General features: G+C 36.1%; 1 long non-coding RNA gene across 2 annotated transcripts in view; it reads left to right on the top strand.

Annotated features, from left to right (window-relative positions):
• The window catches only part of LOC122232319, a 34,256-nt gene extending 12,152 nt beyond the window's left edge, over window positions 1-22,104 (top strand). The window contains exons 2-3 of one of the 2 annotated variants that reach the window (XR_006209653.1): window positions 6,936-7,145; window positions 11,785-12,134. This is a non-coding gene — a long non-coding RNA (uncharacterized LOC122232319). Of the gene's footprint in view, window positions 1-6,935; window positions 7,146-11,784; window positions 12,135-21,905 lie in introns of those variants that run through there. The other variant, XR_006209654.1, reaches the window with a different exon arrangement.
• Window positions 22,105-25,335: the final 3,231 nt, after the last annotated feature.

Here is a 25,335-nt window from a genome sequence, read left to right as displayed (position 1 = left end):
TAGTCTCCAGCAGTAACAGATTAGTAAAAAGAATGTGTCAATTCGGTTTGTATTTTACTACAAAACTTTATTGTTGAGCAGTAAACTGTTCATATTGGTGTCACTTAGGATTGTACAGCAAAATGTCAAGAAGACAATGATTTATGTTAATCATATAAAGCTCACCTATCAATAACAGTTGAACCCATCATTACCCAGGGGTTAATGCCACAGATTGCATTTCTTTCCTAAAAGGTGATGATTCAGCAATGATTGCCTTTTGATGAAAATGAACTTTATTAAAAAAGGGGAATAGTTTCCTAGAAGCCCTGAGATTCTTCCTTTTCTGTGTGTGCTTTTCTTTGGAATGAATAATAATGTTATTTTTCTTTCTAGAATGGATATTAACTTTTCCGTTTTCTAAATTTTCTAAATTTAACTGTGGTATAAACTTCCATGCATACAATTTTAAATGATAACATGGATCTGTAGATATAGGTGAAATTCAGGAAAGCGCTTTCATGATATATTATGTCCTGAGGGGCTCCTCTCAGGTTAAAAACAAAGACTATGACTAACACTGCATGAGATTACAGTCCATTAACCACCATTAAAATTAGACATGTCTACTGACTCCGTATTATGAAAAATGAGGAAATCAATGTACTTACACTTACTCCTACATCCATTCTCCTAAACTATTGATTTTGTTATATTTTTTATTTTAATAAGGTTTATAATTTCCACATTCTGCTTTGTAACCAGAGTTCCCAGAGTTGTTCAGTTACAGTTTTACGTGTAAATCAATTTGATGCTCATCCCCAATCCATTTACTACTGATTCCCTTCCTGAGTTCTTTGTTCTATATTTGCTCTGAGTTGACTGGATTTCACCTTCAAATGCGTTTTTCCTTTCAAGAAGAGCTCATGGGTCCTATGTTCCTGCGTTGTATGTGCTTGAAAATGAATATCTATTTCCTTAATACTTTTAGGAAAAAAAATAAATAGGAATAAAAATTCTTTTTGCATTTTCTTTTCCTTAAAACTCTGCTGACATTGGAAGTTCAGTGGAACACTCTAAGGTACCTGATTTTTCCTTCTTGTAAAAATTATATTTTTCTGACTCCACTACAGTAAGTATGTGTTCTGCAATTAGTAATTCTTTATCACTTCTTCCTCTTTTAATATGAAAATTCAACACTTTATTTCAGAAAGCTTATTTTTCATGTTATGTATCTGAAGATAATTTTCCATTAAATTTTTCATATCTTCCATTAAAAAGTGTATTCTCTAGAACACCAATTATGTGCATATGTATGGACCATTCTGTTCCAGAAGAATAATGTTTCTAATTCTTTGTTTCTTCTTTTCTTTTCTTTTCTTTTCTTTTCTTTTCTTTTCTTTTCTTTTCTTTTCTTTTCTTTTCTTTTCGTTTTGAATCTCAGGAGCGCACAAAGTAAGCATGATCCATAAAAGGTCCTCATCTTGATCATTACTTGGCCTACTTTTCTTATTTATTAATTGCTTTGGACATTTTCCCAAAGACATACAAATGGCCAACAAGCATATGAAAATATGCTCAACATTACTATCATCAGGACAATCCACCTTCAAACCATGATGAGGTATCACCTCACTGCTGTTAGAATGGTTATTATTAAAAAAAAGAGAGAGATACTGACAAAGATGTGAATGAAAAAGAATCCTAGTATAGTGTTGGTGGGAATGTAAATTTGTACAGCCATTATGGAAAACACTATAGAAGTTCCACGAAAAAAATTAAAAATAGAACCACCATATGATCTAGCAATTTCCACTTCTGGGTATTTATCTGAAGGAAATGAAATCAGTGTGTTGAAGAGACATCTACACTCCCACATTCACTGCAGCATCACTGCAGCATTACTGACTAGAGCCAAGGTATGAAAACAACCCAAATGTCCACTGACAGACGAATGGATGAAAAAAAGGTGATATATATCTATCTGTGTGTGCGTGTTTGTGTGTATACACCCATATATATATACATATGTGGCATATATACAAAGGATTATTATTCTATCATAAAAAAGAAGGAGATTCTGCCATTTGGGAAAACATGGATGAACCTGGAGAACATCATGCTAATTGAAAGAAGCCAGACACAGAAAGACAAATACTGCACATGGAATCTAAAAAGTCAAACTCATCGGAAGTGGGGGTGGGATGGTGGTGGCTGGGGGCTGGTGGTCGGGGAAACGCAGAGATGTTGGTCGAAAGGTACACACTTTTAGTTATAAGATGATAAGTTCTGGGGATCTCATATATAGCGTTGTGGCTATAGTTAACAACATTGTATTGTACACTTGCAATTTGCTGCGTGTAGATCTTAAGTGTTCTCATCTCACACACAAAAAAGGTAACTGAAAAGGCGAATGTGTTCATTAAATTGATTATGGTAATCATTTCACAATGCATGCATGTGTTAGCTCATTACATTCTATGTCTTAAATATAGACAATTCTTAGCAATTACACTTCAATAAAGCAGAGAAAACTTAAGAAAATAAAGTTTGGAAAAAGGTAGTTTGCCTAAGTTATAGAATTCTATGTCGTAAGAATTGAAAATGGGACCAGATCATCTTTCATTATCATATTTAAGGACTTACCACATATACTAATCACTGCCACATTTGTAGATTTAAAGTAGCTTATATAAAATAATACCTTTCATTTCACATGGAAGAAGAGAAGTATAGTTAAGGCCCATTAGGCAATATGGGTTTGTTGTAAAGATAAATTGGGGAGTATATATATATTGGGAATGATCTCCAAGAGGCCTCAAATTGTCCTGGGATTCCTTTCAGGATGTAGCAATAGCCTTCGCTGCGGATCTGTTGCTTATTCAACATGTGAACTCTTGTATTGAGCTTTTTTTTTTTTTTAATTTTGTTTTCTCTATGGTGTTCTTACCTCTTTTTTGTGCCAAATCCTGCTTTTGCCATCAACTTCAACTTTTACCTACTGTTTCTCTTATTTCCTGTAGTGCTCTTTGTATCTCCTGTAAAGCTGTTTAATCATCTTTCAACATGAGGTGCTTTTCCTGTGCAGTTTTGTGCAGAGTTCATGTCATACAGTCTAATTTGCGCAGACTGTACAGATGCTTGTCATCATTAGGGAGACCTATCAGTGGGTGCGATCAGATAACATAAAGCTGATAGCTCGCACGGTGGGATCCTTAGTCACCATTTTCTCCATAGAGACCAGGGATGAGGCAGCTTTAGAATCTCACAGATCCCTCTACAAAGGTTATTTTACACACCACATAAATTGTCCTCCAAAATATTTGAAAGTCAAGCCCTTATACATTTGCCTTTTTTTTTTTTTTGACATTTAAGACCTTTGTTTACAGATGCTTGCTGTTTGTTGACGTTGTTGAAAAAAAAAAAAAGTTTTGCCTTTTTAATCTTTTTCTGACATCCTATTTCTGCAAATAACGACAGGGGGCAGCAAACCCTCTTGAGAGAGGAAACAAGCATCAGCGGGCTGAATCTGTCAGCGGTTTATGGGCTTTCCCCTATTGTCTGACATTTTCCTTCTTCTCTCCTTATTTTTAAAAATAAAGCTTGAACCTTCAAAATGATCCAGTTTCTCCCGTTCTGTACATGCTTCCTTTCATGTATGTAATATTAAAAATGAAATGCCTGTTTTCTACAGAGGAGAGGTGAGAATTTACAAATTTGGATTGAAATTTGATCAGGATTGAAAAAGTATAAGATAATTTAGAAAATTTTCTGTTAAATGATCTTTAGTTTAGAAGGCAGCTTTGAATCAGAGCTTCAACCACTCTGAATTATAATGCTTGGATAAAGTATGATATAGAGTCATGATCTAGATTTCCAGAGGAATATTTTAAATAAATTTAAGATAGAAAAGACATTTTGGTTAAAATTTAAAAACGGAAACTAGTTAATATTTCATTTTCCCTTTAGCACAATTTGGTATCTGCCACAGATTTTATTATTTTGTAAAAGGAGAAAGAAGAGTGAGAGCAAGAAAGAGAAAAAGAGAAAGAGAAGGGAAAAAAAAACTAATTTCTGGTAAATACTTAAAAATCACAGAATTGCTAATGTTATTTCACAACATAGACTTTGATATTAACAGCATTAAAAAGGAATCCAGAGAGATATTTCATATTGACAGAATATAAAATCCAACCGGAAAGTACAAGAGTCATGAATGTTTACACACATTATAAGTTTGAAAAATCTGAAATAGAAACTGATGGAAATAGGAGAACATGAAAACAAAATGATCAAATTGGGAAACTTAAAGTATTCTCTGGTCACTGGATAGACCAAGTAGAGAAGACTTTTAGGTAAGGATACCGTGGATTCGAATCCTTTGATTAAGAAGCTTGAGCATTCATGAGAACAAATAATCGAGAGAGATTGCATATTATTAAAAAAAAAAAAAAAGATGAACAATCACAGAAATTGGCCCTGTGTTAAGTCATAAAGACCTGATTAAGTTCTCAAGAAAAAATGACACAATCATTACTCTCTGACTACTTAAACTCAGTTTAAAATCAACAAATAAATAATTTTTTAAAAAAGCCTATGCATTAAATTTAAATGCATTTTTTAAAATACGGTTTCATAGAGTTTTTCAAATTCAAAACTCTGAGCTATACAGTGATAAGACTACAGGTTAAGAACTATGGATGGGGTATCTGGGTGGCTCAGTAGGTTGAACATCCAACTCTTGACTTCAGCGTAAGTCATTATCTCAGGGTGGTAGGACTGAGCCCCACATTGGGCCCCCAGCTGAATGTGAAGCCTGCTTGGGGTTTTCTCTCTTTCTCTCTCCCTCTACCTCTCCCCCCATTCTCTTCTCAAATAAAAGGAACAACTGTGGAATGTGATCAAACTGATATCGAGAAGAAATTGTAGAGCTTTTCAAAATTTTAAAAAATATTTATTTATTTTTGAGAGAGAGAGAGAGAGATGCTGAGTGCCAGCAGGGGAGGGGCAGAGAGAGGAGACACAGAATCTGAAGCAGGCTCCTGCCTCTTGCCTGCTCTGTCAGCACAGAGTCCAACGCAGGGCTCAAACCCACAACCCATGAGATCATGACCTGAACAGAAGTCGGACGCTTAACCGACTGAGCCACCCAGGTGCCCCAAGAAATTGTAGAGTTTTAAATAAATTTTTTGAAAGGAAAAAGGGATGAGGGTAGATAAGTCCCACTGACCAAATAAAAACATGAAAATAAATCCTAAGAATGTAAATAAAAATCAGAAGATATTTAAAAAGTATTCCAAGTTTGATGTGTAGTTATGAAAAATGACTCAGTTATCTTAAAGGGAAGTTTCTACCAAACTTTCAAGTAAAATTAATTCCAATGTTATTTACTTCTCTAGATGACAAAAAAGGTACAATTTTCTCAGTCTTATATGTGATGCTGGCATATCTGTAGCCCCCAAACTGAGCCAAGAACAAAATTAATAATAATAATTAATAATAATAATAATAATAATAATGTGGTCCATGCTTAACTCTAAATAAAGATGCAAATTCTTATGCATTTAAAGAATAATAAATAATAAAAAAATAAACAAAATAAAGTTTGTCCCATTAATCATTTCCTTCTCACTCCCTGAAATTACCTACCCTTTATTAGCTATTAAAACATTTTGCCCAGTTTCTATGCCATCTACTCAGTGACTCCTTCTCACTCATTATTCATGCAATCCATACACACGTTTACTATCATAGAACTTGGTTTACCCCTAAACGGTAAGTGGGGGAACTTACCATTATTTATTATACTTTAGATGATATCTTTGTCTTCCTGCACACTTGTAGTCTACTTGAATATAAAGATATATTTGTATGCTTTTCTATCACTTCAAATGTCCAGGGTAGGGTCTTGTATATAGTAGATGCTTAAGTAGTCCTTTTTGAGTTTAACTGAATTTAAATTTTGCTAAAGACAATATGAGAAAAAGAAGTCACAGAAAAGAAAAAAAGATGGTAACAGTGCATACGGTAAGTTTCCTAAGGACATGGGACATACGCGTGCATCCTCGGTGCCTAAAACTTCATAAATGTCCAAATGAGTAAGTATTATGTAGGAGTGAATGCAAAATTATTTTTTCCCTTTGGTCATTGCTCATAAAGCATGAAGCACAACTGATAACATTGTATCTTTGTGTATGTATTTTATTAGAAGAGGTTTTTCCCATGGTTCTCTAATGGTGTTGAAATGGAGACACTGGAACTTGTGAAAATGGCTGGAAAACAAGATCTATTTCCTTCATTTCTGAATGCCATAATGGCTGAGGCCCACTAAACAAAAGCGGGTAGAATTCAGGCACACAACCCACTTGTCATTACTTGATTCCCACAAAGAACATGACCTTTGCTTTTAGTCCCAATCTTGGGAAGTATTTCTTTCAATGTGTTATAATATTGTGTACTTTTTAAAAATCAATAGACTTTATTTTTTGAGAAGTTTTATATTTACAGAGAAATTAAACAGAAAGTAAAGAGAGTGTCCACAGACCCCCTTTCCCCCACACCCTAGTACAGTTTCCTATTATTAACATCTTGCATTAGTGTAACATATTTGTGACAACTGAAGGGCCGATATTGACACCTTAGTATGTCCACAGTTTACATTAGGATTCACTTTTTGTGTTGTGCATTTTGTAAGTTTTTACAAATACACCATGACATGTGTCCAAACTCACAGAGTAGTTTTACTGTCCTAAAAACTCCCCGTTTTCAATGTATTAATATCTCTCCCTCTCTCCCTGAATCCCTGAAAACCAACTGATTTTTTTTTTTCTGACTGTTTCCATAGTTGTACCTTTTCCGGAATGTCATATATCTGGAATCGTTTAGTACGTAGCCTTTCTGATTGGCCTCTTTCATTTAGCTGTGTGCATTTACTGTTCCTGTGTGTTTTTTCATAGCTCATTTCTTTTTGCTGCTAAACAATATCCTGTTACCTGGATGCACCACAGCTCGTTTATCCGTTTACCTGTTGAAGGACATCCTGGTTGCTTTCAAATTTTGGTAAAATATGAATAAAGTGGCTGTAAAATATCAGTGTGGTTTTTGCACGGACATAAGTTTTCAACCAATTTGGGTAAATACCAAGTAGCACAACTGCTGGATTATAGGTAAGATGATGTTTATTTCCCTAAGAAAGCATCAATCTGTCTTCCAAAGTGGCTGTTTCATTTTTTTCTTTCCCAGGAGCAATGAATGCAAGTTCCTGTTGTTCCCTGTCCCTATCACCATTTGGTATTATCAAGACTTCAGGTGTTAGCTATTCTAATAGATGTGTTGTAGTATTTTATTACTGTCTTAATATGCAATTTCCTAAAGATACAGGATATGGAGGATCTTTTAATATGCTTATTTGCCATCTGTATATTTGCTTTGGTAAGGTGTCTGTTCAAATCTTTTGTTCACTTATAAATTGGGTTGTTCGTTTTCCTATTGTTGGTTTTTAAGAATTCTTTGTATAGTTTGGATACTAGTCCTTTATTATATGTGTATTTGTAAACATTTTCTTCCAGGCTATGGCTTGTCTTTTCATTCTCTTAACTGATGTTTGCAAAGTGGAACTGTGTATCTAAAACAAAAGTTGTTAAGACTTAACTTTTTAGAGCAGTTTTAGGTTCACAGCAACATTTCAGGAAGGTATCGAGATTTCCCATGTACCTTTGGAACTATGTAGTTTTAAATAATATAATTTACAGGCAAATAGGGTCTAGACCCAAGGTCATCTCATAGGGATGTGATGAGGTCCACCAAGTCACTATGGTGCTAGTCTACAGAAGTTGTGACCCCACGCTAATGGCTGTGCGTGTCTGTTTTTCTCTTATTCCCATTTTCCCTTGTCAGCAAAAGAAACTAATTAGGGTGTTACTCTAGAACTGGCTTCAAGCCCAAGTTTGTTAGAGATTTTTGCTTGCAATTTTACTGTTTCCCTTTTCTTTTTGGATCAACTCTGAACTTTTTATGTTCATTAACTCTAGGTGTGACTGGAAGCAGAAAAAATCTATAGAGAAAGACCCATTAATTTGCTTACTATTTTGCCATCAGCAGAAAATGTCGTGTCATGAGGCAAACTTGAAAACCCATATTATGTTAAGGGAGGATGCTTACTGAGGTGTATCAATGTAATTGCACCTACACCTTATCAAAGAAACCAAAGATTAAACCATCTAACTCTTAAGTATTAAAAACATGCAAAATTGAGCCAGTAACATAAACTAGTCCCTTCTAGCCGAATGCATTTGATTTCAAAGTGTATAAAATGTTTTCACACTCTGAAATCATTTTCAGATATTATATTCAACAATTTCCTGAAATGGTTAGCAGTTCCTTTAAAGCGATAATCACCAGCCCTTGAGCTGTATGGCATAAAAAATATGTATATACAAGGACTATTTCAAAGGGCAGAATACAAATAGATCTGGTTGTGCCCGACACACCATCAAACAACTGCTTTTCCTTAATACATATTCTTTCACTGGGGAAAGACATACAACTATAGTCCATTCTATTCTATATTTTAGGTGACTCACTCCAATTTTAACTGAAAGCTTCTGAAATAAATAATACATTTAAGGGCAATTATAGAAGTAAATATGTATTTGTACCATTTAATTTTAGTTACAATATGCTGAACTTTCTGTTTCGAAATGTCATGAAATGGAATGCTTCTTTTGATACACACAGTAACTAAACTCTATTTTTTAGTGAGAAGGTAGCAAAATCTCCTGAAGTTTCCAGGAAAATATATAGCTGCACGAGTAGAAAATGTTCCTAACATGTGGTTTTGTCACTAACTGGTTTCTTCTTGTGTTTCTACATCTGCATCTACCCTTTACGATTACATAATTTTCCCATACCTTGTTACTCCTACAAGAACATATAGCTGTGTCTTTCATGGGAATGCTGCCCCAAAGTTCCAGGCATTAATCATGGTGGTTAGGAAATGCCATTTGGACAAAGATGTGTTTCAGCCCTCGTAGGCATTTGCGAGGGCTGCTGTAAGCACCACAGACTGGATGGCTTAAACGACACGCATCTACTTTTTCACCGCTGTGGAGGCCAGAAGTCTGAGATCAACACGTCGGGAAGGTTTAGTTCCTTCTGAGAGCCATGAAATAAGGTCTCTTCAGGCCTCTCTCCTTGGTTTGTAGACGGCCGTCTTGTCTTTGTGTCTTCACACCATCATCTTCCTTCTGTCTGTATATCTTTGTCTAAATACTATTCTTATAAGGACACCAGTTAAATTGGGTTAGAAACCATCCTGGTGACCTCATGTTAGCTTAATTATCTCTGCAAAGAACTTGTCTCCAAACACTGTCACATTGTGAGTTACTGGGGGGTTCTGATTTCAACATATGACTTTCCCGCTAGGCTACTGTTCTGGGGGAATTGTGGGGGTAATCTATGTACAGGGCCTGAAACTTCTGACATTACCATGAAATTATTTTTCCCTCTTGGTGGAGCCAAGTACTGATAGATGATATCTCTTGCTCTTAAGCATGGTTGGTAGGGTCTATAATCCTTCTCAAAACGCAGCTGCGTAATAGGAACTGAGAGTGAATGAAATCTGCAAATGGCTTCTTTAAATTCCCCTTCATTTAGCAGTCAACTTGATTCTGCTTTTGGTTTGTATGTCTTTAGTGATTGATACTATCTGCTTTATATTCCAAATGACACAAGAGAAAGTACCAATGGGATTTCACCATGGGACTGTATTTATTTTCCCAGGGAAACAAATAGAATATGAATAAATTTTGTCACATGGTCACACAAATACAGCCAAAAACCCCTGCAACTAGATGTCTTTATCAATCACCAGAGTCATGACAGAGGATCTCGGCAATTTCTAGGACTGGACAGTTAGTTTCACTACTATCAGTAATAGCAAAAATAATAACTCACGCCTTTTAACATCTTTGATATTTTTAAAGCTCCCACTGTTATCATTCTTTCTGATGCTTAAATTTATTTATTTATTTATTTATTTATTTATTTATTTATTTACTTATTTATTTCACTTTCCCAACTGTATTGAGGTATAAATGACAAATAAAATTGTAAGACATCCAAGTGCACAATGTGATGACTTGATATATGTAGACTTTGTGTCAGGATTTCCCTCACTGAGTTAATCAACACATTCATCACCTCACATAATAATTACTTTTTTCTTTTGTTTTGGATTTTGCTGAGAACATTTAAGGTTACTCTCTTACCAAATTTCAATTATACACTACAGCGTTATTAACTGTAGTCACCATGTTTTACATTAGAGCCTCAGATTTTATTCATCTTATAGCTGAAAGTGTGTAGCCTTTTCTATTCACTTTTCTCTATTCCCTCCACCCCCAGCTCCTGGCAATCACTTTTCGACTCTTTTTTTTTACGTGAGTTTGACCTTTTTTTTTTTCTTGATATTCCACATGTAAGTGATACCACCTACATTATATTAAAATATAAGAAGCGGGTAGTGATGGCTTCATTTCACAAGTACCGAAACTGAGGCACTGAAACATTAATTGGTTTACCTTACATCACACAGAGTTGACACTTGAATTAGGGGTGTCTAACTCCAAAGTTTGTGCTCTACCTAATACAAAACATTGTCTTCCAGAGTCCTCTGTTAGTTGAGGGTCAAAAGACATGAATTCGAATGGCAATTATGTAATTATGTTCAAACCATAAATCATTGTACCAGTGTAAAATATTGTAACCCACAGTGTCATATAAAGTTGTCACATGATTTTACCAGTCTGTCATCTATCTTTTGACTTTGCTTATGATGTGTATTGCTATGTGAAGATTTTTATTTTCAAATTATGTAGCCATATTAGTCTACTTTTGTCTCATTGCTTCTGGAATGGCGGTATTGTGACGTGTGTTGATTTTCATGTGGAGAAAGAGGCTTTTCTGAATAGGCATGATTTAATATTGAAACTTTAATTTTTTAAATGTTTATTTATTTTTGAGAGAGAGAGAGACAGACAGAGAGTCAGAGCACGAATGGGGAAGGGACAGAGAGAGAGGGAGACACAGAATCTGAAGCAGGCTTCAGGCTCTGAGGTGTCAGCACAGAGCCCAACGCAGGGCTCAAACTCACGAGCAGTGAGATCACGACCTGAGTCGAAGTCAGATGCTTAACCGACTGAGCCATGCAGGTGTCCCTTAGTATTTAAAATTTAAAATCAAGTTGAAGACAACACAAATAGGGGATAAAAGTGAGTAGAGTTCACAAAAAAAATGGAAAACCCAGAGAGAATTACTTGCTTTCTTAGATTAGAATGATGTGGCAGAAACCCTATGTGAGGGAAATGTCCTTGCAATGCTTAGGAGAAAAAAAGGAAGTGAAAATACCAGCAACTACATCTTTGAGGCCCTGTGAGGTTAACTAACTGCAAAATATGCCAAAGTGATAACTCACTCTACAAAATGCAAAGTGTCATCACTCACACTGTCAAATGAAAGTAGAATCTTGAGACACATCCTGCCAGTGATTGTACATGGTGTTGACTATGCAATTCCTCCAAAGGGATAGAAAACAAAGATGGAGGTTAACTGCACTCTTTCTATGGCATGGTTTTTGCATCGATCGAATCTACCAAACAACTGAGTGGAGTAAGGGCGATGTGCGCAACAGCACAGGAGTATTTGCTACACCTCTTTTATCTGAATTCACTTATCTGATCTGTTGTGTGACTTCACAGTCATGTCACCATTGTTGTGCCCAGCATGCTCACACTCTCTATTTTCTAGGTCTGGCCTTGAATGCGTTTTGATCATCTTCAAAAATCCCATCCACTAATCGAAGAGGAGGAGAATGTCCCAATTTAGAAATGCAAAGAAAAAAAAAATCTTTTTTTTTTTTTTTTACGCAAATTGTGAAGAGACTGTGTGGGTTGGGAATTGGGAAATAAGCCGTACCATAATACTTGAAATACACAAATGAGTTTTCTAAGACTACAGAAGACTACTCTAAATTAAGCATCTATTTGGATACAAAACTTTACTCTTTTATTTATTAAACACTTACTGAGTTCTCAGTGAGTGCCAACAAGTCAGCCATGCATAGAGAATGGGGAAACTTAATAATTTAGAGTTGCAGTTTTGGTGCAGTTTACTCTGGTGTCTCTATGAAAATTCTTGTACTTATGTTAAAAAACCTCTTGCCACATTATAGTCTGTATTCTGGGCAGTAAACATATACACACAGATCTGATACTTACTAGACTTGTTACTTGCCTTCCTAAGCCTTAATTTGATATCTATAAATTGGTTGGTTTGAGAAATACAGTTAAATTCCTTAGCTCAGGGCCTGGCAAATAGTAAGCATTTAATAAATAACAGTATAAGAACCATTCATTTTTCTTTTTAGATTTTTTTGTGACAATATTTTTTCTCTGTTCAGATTTTTGTTCTTTTTCTTTAGTTTTTGGGAGCGGCGACTTTTTTTTATTCTTAGGTCTCATTTTCATATATATGCACCACTTTAATCATTTCACACAGATCTAAAGATTCATTCGTTCCCCAGTACCTGTTAAACGACAAACACTAAGTTTAAGAAAACTTCACGTATGTTAAATTGTTTAATCCTCTCAAGAAACCTAAGAAGTAGACAGTAATGGCTTCATTTCACAAATGATAGAAACTGAGCTCCAGAGAAGTTAATTGGATTACCTTATGTCACACAGAGTTGACACTTGAATTAGGTGTCTCTAACTCCAAAGTCCATGCTTTTCCAGCACAACAAACCAACTTTTGTAGCCTTCTGCTTCGCAAGGGGTCAGATCAAAAGATTCGGATTTGAATGGCAATTGTGTAACTGTTCTTTTGTATCTCCTCCTAGAACTATAGTTCCAAGAAGGCAGGAACATTTTACGTGCACTATATAACTCCTTAATAAATATTCCTTGAATGAATCTCTGGAATATAACATGAAGCTATGTATGACCACCAGGCTTTTTATGAAGTTGATATCAAAACCTGTAGTATAAGAAATTGAGAAGGACACCAGGTAGAGTGTTCAGAGAAGACAGTATGAATCAGGTAGTGGGATCTGTCGGTTGGGGAGGCTTGACCAGGGAGTAGGCTAGGGAGGACTTTCCACAATGCTTGTGCAAAGACAAGGAGCTACCGAGGTAGACTAGGTGGCTTAAACAGTTCCTGCGTGTGGCTAGGGAAAGAAGCATCATATGGTAATCTGTAGGCCAGACTCACAGAGCCTTGAACATGAAGCAAAGTGGGTTGACATAATCCTGTAGGTGATGGAGGGAGAAACTAAATAGGGAGTAGAGGAGTTTACTCATCTTTCAGAGCTTTTGGAGCAAAGCTTCTTTCTTTGATCTATGGTGTTTAGGGACTACGTGTCCATATTCTCTAGAAACCCCAGATATATGTCCCATTAATACAGATGCCCAGGACCACCCAGAAATATACAATATGAAGTGATGCAAATGCCCTCAGAGAAACCAGGAAAGGCAGTGGCTTTCTTACCCGCTCTGGAGTTATCTTTCTGTCCAAGAGGAAAGATTCCATGTAGTTATTTATGATGCAGTTTTTCTGAGGAAGTACCGACTGGGAGATCAAACCGCTCGTGTTTTGTTGGGCAAGGCATTGCCAACAGGGCCCATGCTGGGCCGCAGGGCTATTTTCACATTCACAGAGGTTACCGCTCTCCTTTGCTTGCAGGAGTGTTGTGGCACTGCTTCCGCAGAAGCATAACAATGCTCCTTGGTTACTGTTCTGAGCAGAAAATCAGGATGGAGAGGCACTATCTTTGCGAAAATTCAGTAGGTTCCATTGATTGTGCTGAACACTAATTCATTTTGATGTATTGCAATGTATGTTTCTTAGAGTATAGGTAGTACCTCTTGGCTATACCATTTGAAACCTAATGGTTTCAAAATTGTGTTGTTATATTTACTTAAGTGATTTGCATGTCTCTTTTATCTTAACAAAAATAAATTCCTCCCTCAATGGTGTTTGTCAGGCTAGATCTTTCCCTTGCCTCTCATGGTGAAGTTTATGGAAATGGAGCATTTGTTCACTTGATAAAGTACCCTTTAAACACATGGTCACCAGTCTTGTGGAGTTTCAGTGTAATTACTCTTCCAAGATGGTTAGTGATCTCTCTCTGTCTCTCTGAATAGGCGATTTTCATATTTATCTTTAGCTGACATCCTTATAGCATTTCCCAGTTTTCCTCTTTTATTCTGTCCCTTAGCTTCTTTGCTGTCCCACTCTCCAGGTCTCTCACATGTCTGGCTGCTCTTTTCCAGTCTTTGTGCTTGTTTTCTACTCACTCCTTAAATGTGGGTATGCCTTAGGGTTCCTGGTCTGATTCTCTCACTCCCCATAGTCTTTCAGATTAATCTCATTTCTCTCTTTCTTTTTTAAACCCCATTTCTTTCTGTATGCTACTAATTTTCAAATCGTGATGTAGACTCTTGACTTATCTCTTAAAGTCCCATAGACAAAGGAACACAGTATTTCCAAATTTTAGCTCACTTTGTTTTTTGTTTTCAATCTAGCTAATAGTCCTGTTTCCTAACTCATGGCTAATATTTCCTTGCTTCTTTCCTTGTTTAAAAGGAATCCTTTTTAACCCTTTCTATCTCCTTGTCCATATACCCCATCCCCTCCATATCCCACCATGAGCTCAGCTACATGCAACACTTTTCTAAGACATGTTTTTACACTACGCTTGAATTATCTTCCTATCATTATCACCCAGCTTTAAAATCTTTAATGACTTCCTTTTACTGTAGGATAAGTCCCAATTGCTTAAAATTCCTTTCAATGCCCATTCTCACACTTTTGTTCTCGCTTTCTATATTCTGGCCTTACTGACCATTTTTATTTTTCTTAATATTTTAAATGTTTGTTTATTTAGAGAGACACACACACACACACACACACACAGTGCGAGTGGGGGAGGGACAGAGAGAGAGGGAGACACAGAACCCGAAGCAGGCTCCGGGCTCTGAGCTCTCAGCACCGAGCCCGACGTGGGGCTCGCACACATGAACCACAAGATCATGACCTGAGCTGAAGTTAGATGCTTAACCAACTGAGCCGCCCAGATGCCCCTGGCCTCACTGAACTGTTAAATTCACTGAATATTATTTTGTTTCAAATACCTTTACCTCCTACCACAAGCCTTCAGGTTTAGGTCAGGAGCCTATGGCAGACACTGTGAGGTCCTCCTTTCTGAAATCCTGACATCAACCTCCAACATCAGGCAGTGAAGGGGGCTGTATCTAGCTTGAGGGATGGACCGTAATAGATCTAAGCTATTTTTTCACCCCTCGGTGAGTGTTCCATGGGTCAGTCATTAAATAAATTTAGTTTGTGGTGACCAGAATGTTTTTAAAATGAGATAGAACACAAAAAAAACAGAGTTCTAGACACATAGTTGTAAGCAGCGTTTCTTGAAAACTTTGTTGAAATCCTTTTGTAGGGAATGTTAATCTTATCCTTCTTGCCAGCAATGTTTTATGTTTCCTTTAGACATTGTTTCTTTTGAATGTGCACTCCATAACCACTGTAGTTTCCTTGTTACCAGCCAGAATAGGAGCCCAACATACAAAGAGAAGAGATCTGGGAGAATCACAGAGAAAGGGAGACAGAATTGTAGGGCTAGGAAAGCCATGATGCTTGCTATCTGTCTGAACTTCCAGTTATATAACACAGTACATGTCCTTATTTGTCAGCCAAAATGACTTAGGTTTTTGCTTGCTGAAAACCATCTAGTTGATACAGGCTCATCATGTTCTTTTATCACCATATACTGCTTCCCTTAAGGTCTTTATCATATGGGGATAACTGCTCTTTTGTTTGTCTGTGATGTCCATCGACTACAATGCAGTGCTTGGCACAGAAAAGGCATTCAGTTAATACTCATCACACAAAAGGATGAGGATCCAGTGTAGGAAACAAAGGAGAATAAATAAACACACTTTACAAGGTACTTAATATTGATTAAGGCTAGGGCCTAAGATCTGGGTACACAAAGCGGTGTGGAGAGGAAAGCTTATAGTTATAAATGTGTACATTAGAAAAAGAAGAAAGACCTCAAATCAGCAAATTAATTCTACATCTCGAGAAACTAGAAAAAGAAGAACTAAAATTAAAGCTAACAGAAGGAAAGGAATAACAAAGATTACAGCAGAAATAAAGTCAAATAGAGAATACGAACAAATTGAAAAAAATCGATGAAACTAAGAGTTGGTTTGTTGAAAAGATCAACAAAATTGAAAAACCCTTAGCTAAAATAACCTATAAAAAAGACAGAAGACTCAAATAGCTAAAACCAGAAATGAAAGAGAGGCTATTACAACAAATGTCACAGAAATAAAAAATATATACATATAGAAGAATTCTATAAACAACTGTACACAAAAAAACAGAACAATTTAGAATAAACAGATAAAATCCTAAAAGCACACAACCTACCGAGACTGAATCATAAGTAGAAAGCTTGAAGAGATCAACAACATGTTTTCGAATCAGTAATCAAACACTTCCCAACAAAGAAAGTCCAGGACCAGATTGGCTTCACTGGAAAAGTCTATCAAATTTTAAAGAAGGATTAGTACCAATCCTGCTGAAATTCTTCAGAAACAAACATACAGACAGACAGAAAAACAAACAAACAAACAAAAGCAATTGGAGAGAAGGGAACATTTCCAAGCTTATTCTACGAAACCGGCCTAATTTAGACAAAGCCACAAAAGAAAACTACAGACCAATATCCATGATGAATACTGATGCAAAAGTCCTCAGCAAAATACCAAACTGATTTCAACAGCACATAAAAACAATTATATACAATAACCAAATAGGATTAATTCCTGGAATCCAAGAATGAGTCAAAAGACAAACATCAATTAATGTAAACACCACATTAACAAAATGAAGTATAAAACTATATGATCAACTAAACTGATACAGAAAAAAAAATCATTTAACTAAATGTACACATTTTCACGATAAAAACTCTCAATAGACTAGAAATAGTAGGAAACTACCTCAAAACAACGAAGGTCATATATGAAAAGCCCATTGGTAATATCATACACAACAGTGAAAGATTGACTGCTTTTCCTCAAAGATCTGGTACAAGGAAAAGATACCCACTCTTGCCATTTTTATTTGACATAACACTTGAGAATCTTAGCCAGAGCAATTAGGCAAGAAAATAACGCATTCAAATTGGAAAGGAAGAGATAAAATGATCTCTGTTTACAGATGACATGATTTTATATATATATATATATATATATATATATACACACACACACACACACAATTATGTGTGTGTATATATATATATGTGTGTATATATACATATACATATATATATAGATATGTATGCATATATACACCTAACGATTCTTTTTAAAAAATCTGTTAGAACTAATTAACAAATTCACAACAATTGTAGGATACAAAATGAACATTCAAAAATCAGTTGTGTTTCTATACACTAACAATAAACAATGAAAAAAGAAATTAAGAAAACAAATGATTTATAATAGCACCAAAATTAATAATGAAATACCAGGAATAAACATAACCAAAGAGGTGAAGGACTTGTACACTGAAAAGTATAAAACATTGACTAAAGACCTTAAAGAAGACACACACACACAAATAGAAAAAACAGCCCATGTTCATGGATTGGAAAACCATGTCCATCCTGTTAAAATGTCCATACTACCCAAAGTGATCTATAGATGCAATGCAATCTGTTAAAATCCCAAAGGCAATTTTTTGCAGATATAAAATTTCATCCTAAAACTTCACACAGAATCGCAAAGCACTTCAAATAGCCAGGAACAAGGCACTTTATTGTCAAGCAGACGGGAAAGGCAGTTGGCCTTAAAACTGAGAGAAGGAAGGCCCCACTTTTCCTTCTAGAATAAAATTTGTTTTTGGATCAAGACTCTAGTGTAGACTGATGCTAGTAGATTCCTTTTGGGGGTTGAAACTACCCCTGTCCTGTGAGGCCTGCCTTCATCTATGTAGGGCTTGTTCTTTGATTTGCTCTTTTCAGGCCCTCAAAGTACCTCCTTCCACTAGTAGTTGTTTATATATATATATGTATATGTATGTATGTACATACATATACATATATATGTGTGTGTGTGTGTGTGTGTACATATATATATATATATACACACACACAGAAAGAGAGAAAAAAAGCAGAGAAAGAGAGAGACACAGAGACACAGACACACATACACAAACACAGAGAGACAGAGACAGAGAGAGACAGACACAGAGAGAGAGAGAGAGAGAGAGAGAGAGTTTATAGAATTGGCTCACATGATTATGGAGGCTGGCAAGTCTGAAATCTGCCGGATGGACCATCAGGCTGGAAACCCAGGGAAGGGCTAATATGGCGGTTCAAATCTGAAGATGGTCTGCTGCAGAATTTCCTCTTGTTTAGGGGACATCAGTCTTCAACTGGTTTGATGAGGCCTACCCATATTATGGAGGGTAAACCTCTTTACTCAGCCCTACCAATTTAAATGTTAATCTCATCTAAAAAAATAATAAAACATCCCTCAAGGAAACATCCAGAATAATATTTGACCAAGTATACGGACAATGTGGCTCACTCAAATGGCCACATCAAATTAAGTACTTGAGGGGAAGTCACGCAGAGAAAGCAGTTGAAGTCTGAAAAAGCACAAGGTTGTCTAGGGCTCCAGCTTGTCAGAGGTCTGGAGGGACACTGGCTGGAGAAAATGACAAGTGACTGCTAGGAAGAATTTGTGGAACCAAAAAGCAATCCTTGGGAACTCACTGAACTTCCCAGGTGAGGGGTACTTGTTGGAAAACAAATTTCTTAACAGAAGGATGAAAACCAGATTATGTCTCTCAGTCATCCCGGTAACCAGGTTGCATATAATTATTAATCTCATTTATTGATGTATTACTTGAACAATCTCAAGCTTACATGAAAAATTGCAAGAACAGTAAACAGAACTTCCTTTCCCCCAGAGCTGTTTCAGAGTAGACCACAACATGATGCTCCAAAACGCCTCCACACTAATGTTGTTTCCTATAAACAATGACATTCTCCTGGATAAGTACAATCTAACCATCAAAATCAAGAAATTAACTTGGACAATTACTACTATCTAGTCCTTAGATACCATTCAAGCTTTACCATTTTCTGCCATAATTTTTTTTAAGTTTATTTATTTATTTTGAGAGAGAGAGAGAACACAAGCAGGGGAGGGGCAGAGATAGAGGGAGAGAGAGAATCCCAAGCAGACTCCATATTGTCAGCACAGAGCCCAAAGTGGGGCTTGAACTCACGAACTGTGAGATCATGACCTGAGTTGAAACCAAGAGTCTGATGCTTAACTCACTGAGCCACCCAGGCACCCCTGCCATAATGTTCTTTGCAACAATAGTATTCACATCCAGAATCTTGTGTTGTATTTGTCAGTTTTCTTCAATTTCTAACGCTTCCTCAACTTCTTCCTGATTTTCTTGACCTAGACACTGAAAGATTACAAGCTAGGCAGTTTCTCTAGTGTCCCTCAATTTGGGTTTGCCTGATGTTTCATCATGATGAGATCCAGGTTAAAGTTCACAGGTAGGTTAGAGAAAGGATTCTGTGTTCTCCTCATTGCATCCCATCTGGTGGCACACACTTTGATTCGTCTCATTAGAGCACAACACTTGGTTAAGTGGATTTCTGCCCAGCTTCCCCACTGTGAATTATTATTTCCCCCTTTGAATTAAATAATTATTACATTTGCTTTGAGCAGTGTTTCCCCCCCCCAAATATTGTATTGTCAACATTTTTCCATGAAATTAGTATTAATAATTTTTAATACTGTGTAATATTCTCTTGTATTAGTATACCATTATATGTGTGTATATGCATTCCTATCTATATTACTTCTACAAATGTACTATTACTATTGAGGATAGGGTGTTGGGTGTTCAACATATATGTATATATTTAATTTTATTTATTTATTTTGAGAGAAGGAGAGGGAGAGGGAGAGAGAGAGAGGGAGAGGGAGAGAGAAAGGGAGAGGGGGAGGGACAGAGGGAGAGAGAGAGAGAGAGGGAGAGAGGGAGGGAGGGGGAGAGAGAGAGAGAAAGGGAGGGAGAGAGAGAGAGAAAGGGAGGGAGGGAGAGAGAGAGAGAGAGAGAATCTCTAGCAGGCTCTGCACTGTCAGCACACAGCCTGACACAGGGCTCGAACTCATGAACCATGAGGTCATGACTCAAGCCAAAATCAAGAGTTGGACGCTTAACCAACTGAGCCACCAAAGGACCCCTCAACATATTTTTAATATTGACTTTTACCTGTGTTTCTCATTTTAAAGCAAGCATGTTTTTAATTTTAATTTTTCTGTATAAAGTGACACAGTTACATAAAGACACTAAAATGTAATTAATTGACTATAAAACTATGTTTCCAAGAACTGTTAAAAGAAGCTTTTTTAAGTTATCAGGTGTATGAAACATTACAGATGATGTAAATGCTTGAATGATCAATTTTGCCATTGAAATAGGTCCTCCAAAATATTAGGGAGATTCATTTAGAAAACATCAGGGGATAAATTCTTAATTCAAAGAAAAAAATAAACCTGTACCAACTTATCATTATGAGGAAGGTATACCACCAGCCCTCTAATTACATCTTACAATTATACAAATGTTGCAATATGTAGGAATTTTGTAGATTAAGGTTATGTTATGGGGGAATCTCTTGTGAAGGCTTATCATCACCGGAATCAGAAAGCAATTGTAGGGGCGCCTGGGTGGCTCAGTCGGTTGAGCGTCTGACTTCGGCTCAGGTCATGATCTTGAGGTCTGTGAATTTGAGCCCCGCGTCGGGCTATGTGCTGACAGCTCAGAGCCTGGAGCCTGTTTCAGATTCTGTGCTCTCTCTCTCTCTGACCCTCCCCCATTCATGCTCTGTCTCTCTCTGTCTCAAAAATAAATAAACGTTAAAAAAAATTAAAAAAAAAAAAAAGAAAGCAATTGTACGCACCCACTTCTAGATGTTCCTGCGCTGGCTCACAACACAGCTGGGAGCTTTTCGTCTCCTCTCTGCGACTGCTGCTAAGTTAGTAGCTATGGCTACAGGCTACATACTAAATGAAATGGTTTTATGTCAGGGGTTAAGTATCAAAATTTTTAGAAACAAAGCAAATTTCAGGACTTTCTTTATGTAGATCACTGTGCACTAACAAGTTTTTTTTTGTCTAAAATAACAAAGGGACACATGAAAATTGGGTATTTCATTAAAGGATATAAAGATTTATGTATGAAAAATAACATTCAGTTTATGTAAATAGGGAGGTAATATAAAGGAGATGAATGATAAGATTATTATTTTGAATTTTGGAATGCTAATTAGGATTTGGAATATTAAGTGATCCTTTTATGCATAATGCTTTCATTTTTTTTCCTTGCATTTTTTCATAAGTGTAATATACACACTTAAACCAGGGCATTTATACGTGGGATGGGGCGCCTGGGTGGCTCAGTTCAACTCTTGATCTCAGGGCTGTGAGTTCTAGCCCTGCATTGGGCTTCACGCAGGGCATGAAGCCTACTTAAAAAAATAAAAATAAATAAAAATACATATATACATAAGTACATACGTGCATACATACGTACATACCAGGGCATTTATACATGTGAAGTAGTATGATTCACAATGATTTTTAGTAGGTAAAAGAACAAGAAGGCAATGAAAAGTATATATTTAGAGGGATATCCTTAGTTTGTATTTTCTGGAAACCAAAGCATGAGAGAAGCCTCAAATGATTACAAGGAAATATTTCAGGTCTGTATTTAAACTGGTAGTAAACTTTCATCTAATATGATTTCAGATACTGAACTGAACTTATCCGTAACATACAAGCTTTCTTCATCTATGCTTCCTGTGACTGCCCAGTGAAGAGTAATGTCTCCTTGGAAATCTGACAGTGAAACTACAACCTGAAGGGTTTTTCAAAGTATTGGACCATCCAAACTTCCCAAACCAGATAGTTTTTTTCCCCTAATAAATGAAATAAAATTTCAACTGCAGTATTAGTCCTTTAACGTTTCTGATAAGAAAAACATCTTGCTCTGAAATATAAATTGCGTGTTTCAATTGCTGGTGGTTGCCTTAAGGAGGGCGCCACTGTTTAAAGTCAAATTAATTTAGATTTGGATATATACTGCATCTAACCATAATCCCCAACTTATTTGATAGATATTCACTTTCTATAATTTTATTACCTTGCAGGACATTTATTAAATTTGCAGTTTTTCTCTCTGTGTAATTCTAAGTTTCATTTTAAAAGGCCATCATTAATTTGAGACGATCATAAATATTTTGGGTTAATTCAAAGTTAAACGAGCCACTGGAGTATAAATAATATATAGATCTTATTCTTCTCCTTGTACTTATTTAATCCATTTTTTAATAAATAATATTCCTTTCCCATATCCATATTTGATAAAGTGTCTAAAAAGTAAAATTAACGAGAGATATATACAGTATAATTACCATTCAATTTCATTTGCTTGAGGTAAAAATATTTAAAAATTCAGTAATGGACTTTTAATTATTATTGCTCTTAAATTTCCCTAAGAATATGAAATAATAATAGTGTTGGAGAAGTTCCTGCTCCTATATTAATGATATAGGTAGATCCTATTGCCAGTTTTACTCTTGGAATGGTAATAGTTCTCAGGAGACCAGTCTAATACAACCAAGGCACATGTATGCAAGGCTGGGCTTTCATAAGCTGCTGGGGGCAAATGTCATCATTAATACATTTAAAATCCACCCTGTGCAGTGGTATGCATCCTTTAAACAGGTCAAACTCCAATGAGTTTGTGTAATGTTTCATAAAACAGCATCCATTTGTAAGTAATCACTTTTACATTTATAAATATTTGTTGTTTACTTTTCTGGGGGGCAGTGGACTGAAATCCTAAAATAGTGCCAACACTTTTTCACCTATTGTTAAAAAATAATTTGTTGTTGTTTCTTGTGTGTCTCCCACCTAGATTATAAGCTCTTCAAGACATTATATTCCACTTCATTATTCTTTTCTTTAGCCTCCCAAGTCCCTAAGAGAACACTTAAAATTCATTAAGATTTGTCTAACAAATGAGTGAATGAATTGAATCTTCAAGAAAACTTAACACATAAATATATCCCAATATGGTATTGGACATCCTTATACTAAAAAACATTATTTGTTGCTTATCTTAAAATTTAACTGGGTGTGCTATACTTCTCTTTGCTAAATTTGGCAACCCTACAGATAATTAGCCCTGGAATATGTGCGACTGTAGTCCTGACTAACAAATCTTAAAAGCAACATACTAAAGGATCAATCTGTGTCCAAGCAAGTTAACTGTATCTCAGAGAAAAAAGCTCAAGATGTCTATGGGGATACAAAATATACCCAATACCCAACAAGGTAAAATATATGATGTCTGACATCTAATTGAAAATTGCTATGAATTCAAAGGAATGGGAAATATGGGGAGAAAAATGAAGTTGAAACTAGTGCATAAGGGCAAAGATGTAAGGATTAGCAGACAAGGACATCGAAGTTATTTACAATGTATTATACATGAAAGAACTAGAGGAAAGTTTGAATATGTTAAGTAGAGCATCTGAGGCCTAAAAAAGACTCAAATCAAACTGATAGAGATGAACAGTAAAATACTTGAGATGCAAAACTGTACGTTGGATTAACAGCAGAACAGACATTGCAGAAGAAAAGATTAGTGAACTTGGAAATGTACAATAGAAACCACCCAACATGAAACACATAGATAAAAACAAACAAATGAACAGAGAACATCACTGAGCTGTACAGCTTCAAGCAGCTTAAGTATGTGTAAATGGAGTCCTTGAAGGGGGCAATGGGAATAAAAAAACTAAATATTAAGAAGGACTGAATATAGGTGGAGATTTTAATAGATCATACAGAAGAATTTCTAATATACTCACTGGTTTAGGAGACAGTATGTTTCCTGGATTTGTTAGAAGAAAACACTTAAAAACAGACTCAAGTTCCACGGATGGTTAGACTTAATGACCTTTAACTACTACAACATGATTTCTTATTGTTTCCATGGTAGACATTTTACCCATGGCTTTGGATTTGGGTGAAACATAATTCCTATGTCCCCAAATGACTTTCTCCAGGCCTCTGAGTCTATTTCGCTGTGATTGTCTCCAACTAAATATTCCACATCACCTTAAACTCAACACGCTGCCAACTAAACTTGTCATTTTCTCCAATAAACCTCTACGCTTATTATGTATTTTACATCTCAGTGAATAGCATTGCTATCTCACCAAGTTTTGAGGCTTGTTATTTTAGACAAGTCCTTCTCCAGGTTCCCACCACCATCCAACTAGTCACAAAGACTTGCAAGGTCATCTTTGAGGGAGCTCTAGATTCCACCCTCTTTTCTCCTTACCAGCTGCCACCACGCCACCTTGGTTTGTCATTCTCCCTTTCTCTGTTGCCACAGTGTCACCTCCGTGACACATCTCACCTCCGTGCGGCATGGTCATGCTTCACCTTAGCTGGGCCTTTGAATGAGCTCTTCTCCTTGCTTGAAATGCCTCATCTTCTACCTTGCTAATTCTCTTTTCTAATTTTCACAATTCTCACACCAACGTTCCCTCCTGCAACACCTCCTTTACTCACAGCCGAACACAATCCCTACTCCACAAGGTCATAGCATACAAACTTATAGCACGGCTCTTTTCTCAGTGTGATTTTTTTTCAGCTTCATTTACATATAACTGACAGATAAAATTGTTTATATTTAAAGTGTGCAACGTGAAGTTCTGATAGGATTGCACTGAATCTGTAGATCGTTTTAGGCATTCTGGACATCTTAGCAATATTAATTCTTCCCATCTATGAACACACAATGTTTTTGTTTATTTGCATGTTCTTCACTTTTTTTCATCAATGTTTAATAGCTTTCAGCATACAGATCTTTTACCTTCTTGGTTAAACTTATTCCTAACTATTTCGTTCTTTTAGAGGAGCTTTTAAATTGGGTTGCTTTCTTCATTTCCTCTTTTTTGTTTTTGGATAGTTCATTGTTAGTGCACAGAAATGCAACTGATCATTGTATATGTTGACTTTATATCCTGCAACTTTGTTGAAATTGTTTATTAATTCCAATAGATGAGGGTTGAAAAATTCTACCATTTGCTGACATCACTCACCTGTGCCTATCCCATTTAATTTTGATTTTTGTATCTGTACCCTACTTTAGGCAGTGACT

The sequence above is a fragment of the Panthera tigris genome, chromosome D3, assembly GCF_018350195.1.
Source record: "Panthera tigris isolate Pti1 chromosome D3, P.tigris_Pti1_mat1.1, whole genome shotgun sequence".
NCBI classification, from domain to species: Eukaryota; Metazoa; Chordata; class Mammalia; order Carnivora; family Felidae; genus Panthera; species Panthera tigris.
This window is presented reverse-complemented; position numbering and strand designations above follow the sequence as displayed.